This window comes from Branchiostoma belcheri, unplaced genomic scaffold (assembly GCF_001625305.1).
Source record: "Branchiostoma belcheri isolate BF01 breed outbred unplaced genomic scaffold, Haploidv18h27 scaffold97, whole genome shotgun sequence".
NCBI classification, from domain to species: domain Eukaryota; kingdom Metazoa; phylum Chordata; class Leptocardii; order Amphioxiformes; family Branchiostomatidae; genus Branchiostoma; species Branchiostoma belcheri.
In genome coordinates this window covers 697,853-704,029 of record NW_017804653.1, presented here as the reverse complement: position 1 = coordinate 704,029, position 6,177 = coordinate 697,853, and the positions used below count along the sequence as shown (strand labels likewise).

At 36.9% G+C, this 6,177-nt stretch overlaps 1 long non-coding RNA gene across 1 annotated transcript in view; it reads right to left on the bottom strand.

The window, feature by feature from the left end:
• Window positions 1–67: 67 nt before the first annotated feature.
• The window catches only part of LOC109461906, a 34,900-nt gene continuing 28,790 nt past the window's right edge, over window positions 68–6,177 (bottom strand). Inside the window, exon 3 of the long non-coding RNA XR_002139720.1 lies at window positions 68–152. This is a non-coding gene — a long non-coding RNA (uncharacterized LOC109461906). The remainder of the gene's footprint in view (window positions 153–6,177) is intronic.

Below are 6,177 nucleotides of genomic sequence, written 5' to 3'. Positions count from 1 at the left end.
TATACATCTATAACCAGAAAATCTGTTACTGTTAACCAGAAAATCATATCATGATGGTAGTACTTACACTTATCAGATGTGGACTTGAGACTGAGTCTGGCGGTCCCATCCTGTGCAGACGTCCCATCTGCTGAGGCAGCAGCACCAGAAGACTGAAAATAAGCAGGAGAGAATTCTCAGGTTACTACCAATGGTTAAGCTAATATAGGAATCAGAGATCACCTTTTGGTCTTTAAATATGGCAGAGGTAGTGAAGACCCAATCAGAACTAAGGGCAGGGATGGTAATGACCAATCAGAATCAAGGGTAGGGATAACGATTACCAATCAGCACCAAGGACGGGGATGGTGATCACCAATCAGCAACAATAATAACAATACATAGAGTGATTTTTCAGCATCAAGGACAGGGGTGGTGATCAACAATAAGCACAAAGAACATTCATGATGGTCAGACATGTACCTTGTAAAACTATGTACACTTTGCATTGAAAACATATGTGGAGGTTTTTGGAATGCTTATGAAGTATAAGCTGAAATAACATGACTTATAACTTCCGTTCATTGATGGTTTTCATGTAGAGCATTCTGTTTTGTTACAATTCCAACTGAAAATAATCAATGTTGGCTTTTAGTGATTGTTTTCAAGAATCTTCTACTAAGGCTATTGTCTGTCATCCTCAGTTTGCCTTGAAGCTGCACTTTGCATGAAGTTATTCTGTCCCAGAACACTCGAGACAAGAACACTTTTCCCCTCAAGACATCCTAACTCATTCATAACATCATTTATTCCCAGTCATTCCCAGCTGAACTCTCGCTCACTCACATTCTTTCAGTTCTCCTCAAGGTCACTGTCAGGACAAGGTCATGTACAGGAAACATTGACAAATAGGTGCTGTCTAGTGAGTAAAACACAGTTTTCTATCCTACCCTTTTGAGCTTGAATCAGTGTTCTAACCAGCATCAGTCTTTCCGTCATTTGACAGAATTTTGCTGCTCATATTAGACAAAAATTTTGCCATCTTTGGTGGACAAAAAAAGGCATGTAAAAATATGGAAAGCTTAGTCTACCATCAAAATTTGCCCCTAAAAATGCAGGAAATAGTGTTTCATGGGGTCAAGAGCATCAAACAAAGAAGAGATGATGGAAAAAATACAGGCTGGCTAGAACACTGGGTTTTGAACCATCATAACATCAATACAAATGACAGCAATAATATGAAGTACACACAAAAATGCACAAAGAGAGAGAAGACTACAGAAGTATTTTTTCTTTATTCTTTGCCACTTTATAATTACTGTAGAGTCACCATAGTTCACACAGATATGCCATCTTTATCAACAGTCTTAGGTATTAATACTTTAAAAGCTCTAAAATACAATTTACTTACAAAAACATAAACTTTGCTGAAATGAGGTCTTCTCTTTTTCTTTCCAAGATCGGTTTGCTAGACTACATTCCATCGCGTGTCTGTCTTTTCAAGCTGCCTGCAGCGTTATGCTAGAAAGTCCTCTTTTTTTTTGGTCCAAAAATGTACAAAACTAGAGACAACAAGGAAAACATTCTAGATGACACGATTGCATATTAATTACTGGTTCTCTCATCTAGTGGTCTAAATTTGGGACTATCACATTCACATTTATAATGATTAAAATATTAGGAGCAGGAATATTATATTTTATAATTTACCTTTTGTGTTTTACAAGCTATTTGACACATACAACATTTGACACATTGTTATTGCACATCTTACCCAATATAACGTTATACTGCATACTCCACTGTATACTTGCTACATTAGGAACTGGTTTTAACAGCTGAACTTTTACAATTATTTTCATGTGAACATGATGACAGTTTTTACATCAAAGAAAAGATAAATTCAGTGTTACATTTTTTTCACTGTCAACCTTCTCTCATGATTTGCCAGGACAATATGGCAATGATGTAAAAAGTATTATTTTTAAATTTGTATCTATTTTGTAACGGGCTACCAGAATTTCCTAGCAGAATATTGTTACGCATAGCATACAGGAAGAAAACTGTTGAAGAAACCCAGCAAAACTCTCAACTGAAGAGATCCAGGAGTAAATGTGGTGATAAATACAGGAGTAAGTTCTACTACACTCACATGTGCTCTGATAGTAATAATTTCACATTAAAGGCCTATAGATCTAGACAAGCATCACATGTATAATGGTATATATTTCATGGCACTTTTCTACTCTATACAGTTTTAATCTCTTTCAGCAACTTTTCTCCTAAATTTGAGCAGTCCTCTTCTCTATAATAGTTGTATTAATATAAGAGGAATCTCCAAGTCAGTATGACTGAATAGCAGTGAATTACACTCAGAAAAAATGAACAGTACACACATTTTCTTCTATATCATAATTCCTATGTACAAGCATTATAATATACACTGTCTGCAGAGTTATATAATGTTCTGATTTCTAAACTGAAACACGCTCAAAACACAGTCATGTACATGTATGTGTTATACTTAGATTTCATACCTTTTCATACGAGAGGTTTCAAAAGGCTTTCTGTTGAGCACTAGTCTAGACATGATGTCTATTTCTATCATGATATTTAATCAATATAGAGTCAGGTATGATTTGAGTTCTCAACAGTGGCTTTTACTCTTGATTTTAGAAAGATCATCGTGACAAGGGCATCTCTCAGAAACTAAGAATAGATCTTGAATTGGTGCCAGTCTTTGCTAGACACAAAAAGATCTGTACTACAGATGCTAATAATTGTATTACATGTATGCAGTTCCAATACCAATGCATAAAAGCTCAACAAAGTAACACAGTTCTTTGTAAACTAAAAACACACTGATGACAAGTTATACAGGTTGTATAGAATATAAGATAAGAAACACAAAATATATAATATTAGATGTTTCATACTTGGATAACCTTTTTCTCACACAAATGATAAAGTAGCTAATAGCAGATTGTGCAAATGAAGCTAGTTATCATGTGAACAGATGTACAGGAATAGATTCTACTGTAACAGTTACAACGTTAACATGAAGATATATCAAGTCAAATTACATATATCAAGATGTTAACAGCCAATGGAACAGAGCCAAGGTCTAGAAGCTTCTGCAACAGAGAGAAAAACACTGCAGAAAAAGACATCATAACAAGGCTCTGCCTCAAAGTCCTTGCTGCTACAATATATATTACAGTTGGGTTTTCCCCCTTTCTAATGTGCAAAGAAACATCTGAAAATCACAACAGAAACACTCTCCCACACATCATGGTAGAATCGATAATATCCATGTAACAGCTATGGGCAGCTGGTCTTCAGAGGACAGCTACAGCATTTTTCTTTTTACAGCTAAGGCCATGTTGATTTGATTATATGGTTGACATCCTCTGGGAACCCCCAAACTGATGCAAGCGTGCGAATTAAAAAAAAAGTTTGCCAAAAGATTTCATTCATTATGAAATCTACGTGGTCATAAAGGTTTAACAAATGACTTAACACACAAAGTATGGCATGGTGAATATTAATAGACACTTCATTTTCATTTCTTCACATTTTCTTCTTTTCCTGAATTGATTTCAGTATTCTATTACATTTGTATTGTTTTCCAATACTCTTTTTTGCAACATACGACATGTATTTGCTCATTTTACAGTATGGTCGAAATCTTTTTTATGAAACGGACGAAAATTCATGCGCACATGGATGTCATCCATATAATCAAATCAACATGGCCTGAAGTATTGGTGCCAGTGTCTGTCTGTCTGTGATATGTGGAGTAATACTGTAATGAAAACTGAAGAAAGCAAAGCTGTGGTATAGCCATGGCAATCACAGAGAGAACTGATGTTTCTTAATTAATTAGTTAATTAGCCAAAGGATGCCTTTTACATTCCACATCTAACAGCCAAGTTTTGTAGCCTGGGTGCCATCCGATTTGCAACGGCTACCCCGAAAAAATAGCCGTTACAAATCGGATGGCACCCAGGCTAGAGTTTTGTCCATGCAGCTAAAACTCCTTCATCAGGTGACCAACATTCTCCATTTGATTGCTTGTTTTCGAAAAGCATCCCAAACTGGTTACCTATGTAGCATCCCAACTGTCCATCTAACATCCAGCACCCAAAACCGTTTGCCTAGCAGCATCCAAATCTATCCAGCTGGCACCAGATGTCCAACACTAATCCATGTGAAAACTTGAGTTTCCTTTCTGCTTGGAGTATTGTAGTAGAGTTCTGTTCATGATGCATAATTTAATATCTAGTATTAGCAACTGCACTGTCTCAACAAATGGTTATAGCCACTGGACACAGTAACAGATACACTAACTGCAAGTGACACATGTCACATGGAGGAACCAAAGATCCTACACTAATACAATCATGTACTTCAACTAGTGCTGGTTGTAGAATGGTCAATGACACATACCGTTAATATAATATGCTTACAAACTCTCTTTTTTGAACCACACAATTTTCCTGTCTACTCACTACATTGTAGTCTAAACACCTTTGATGCTATATGTTTAATTTCTTTTGTTTATTACCGGTGATATGTTCACATACACAGTAGAAACATCTACTTAGAAAGTATCTAAATTAGTCTGAAGCACAATTTCTTCTGCTTCTTCTGGTTACATCTTCTTCTTCTTCTTCGAGCAGGGAAAGTCTCTCATCAGCTAAACATCTTATCACAACGTTAGTCCAAGATGGAGTATGTATAGCCCTTGAGATGTGTGCAGGGAACTTCTTCTTTCTTCTTCTTCTTCTTCAAATAATGGCGGCAGGACTGGTTGAATCTTTTACATGATTTGTGCTGGTTGGGGAACTCACATGTTAAACCTAGAAATATTCACAGAAAACTAACTTGAGGGTACTGTAAGTGTAACAGCTTAACACATAGAACAAATATAGTATCAGACATTCAAACATAGTAATTTTGATATTATTTCTAGTCTATAAACATGTACTAAGTGATCTTCTTCAGAGTAGATTCAGCAGTAGTTCCAGTAACTGCGGTGTGTTGACTGTTCTGTGTTGACCCCATTATGAGGTTTTTCTAAGTTTTTGATGCTCCATTTGCAGTTCCGTTGGACTGTGTGGGCCCGTTGGCTTGAGGGGAAGATTTGCCGGCTCCTGACGCATCCAGGTCTGGAGGTTCATCCTGAGGAAAAGATAGAAAACTTGTTTGAGTCTGTGAAAGTGATCTTGATCCAGTTTTAGCTCACTGAAGAGCTAATCTCCCATGCACTGGTATTGACAGAGAAGACAGACAATATAATACAGTATTTACAGATTCATTGTACATACCTGGGAAATTCCCCTAGCTATTTTCAACAAGTAGTACAATGAACAGTGAACCGTGGCTTAATGTCCCTTTCCAGTTGCATGCATGTTGGGTGAGTGACATCAGCTGGGATTTGAACTCCTAACCTCTTGGTCCAGAGGCAGGGTCACTAACCACTGGACTACACATAAATCCATACATCTGTGAATAATTTTATCATGGTGGAAACAGGCTGTAGGTTCAAAAACCAGTTGGTTTTCACATCCAACCAGTCATTGATGACTTGTAGAAAGTGACAGATGATCACCAAAACATGGCATTTGGAAACCAACTGGTTGTACTTGTTTGAGCCTTGCAATATTAGGTTATGATCTCTGATCACAAAATGGTAGTGGTTGATCTACAAAGTTTCTGAATCTTCTCTTGGCCATTGTTGTGTGCAGCTCAGAGGAAATAGACAATAAGGAACAGCTACTAATACTAAGTATTGATTGAAGTAACATTTGCAAAGCAAATGCATAATGTTAACCTTCGGACATGGTCTGCTCTGTTAATTCTTACTCAAACACATTCACATACATGTACTACTAGTATACATGGTGACAGGAGCAGAGCAGACCATGAAATTGCAACATTATGTAACCCAAAACCAGTCACCATGGTGACAGACGTCAACAAATCATGTCAATGGTCAGGTCAGAGAAGTTTGGAGAAGAAGAGGAAGAAACTGAGCAAAAACAATATGTTTTCCTTCGGTAAACATAATAATTATAACACACTAGCAAATACACACACAGAAGACAGAAGGGGTAGAGGGGGGTTGATAGTACATCACCTTGGCAGACACCACAGTACTTCAAGTACTACAAATACTTGCTAAGTACCAAATTC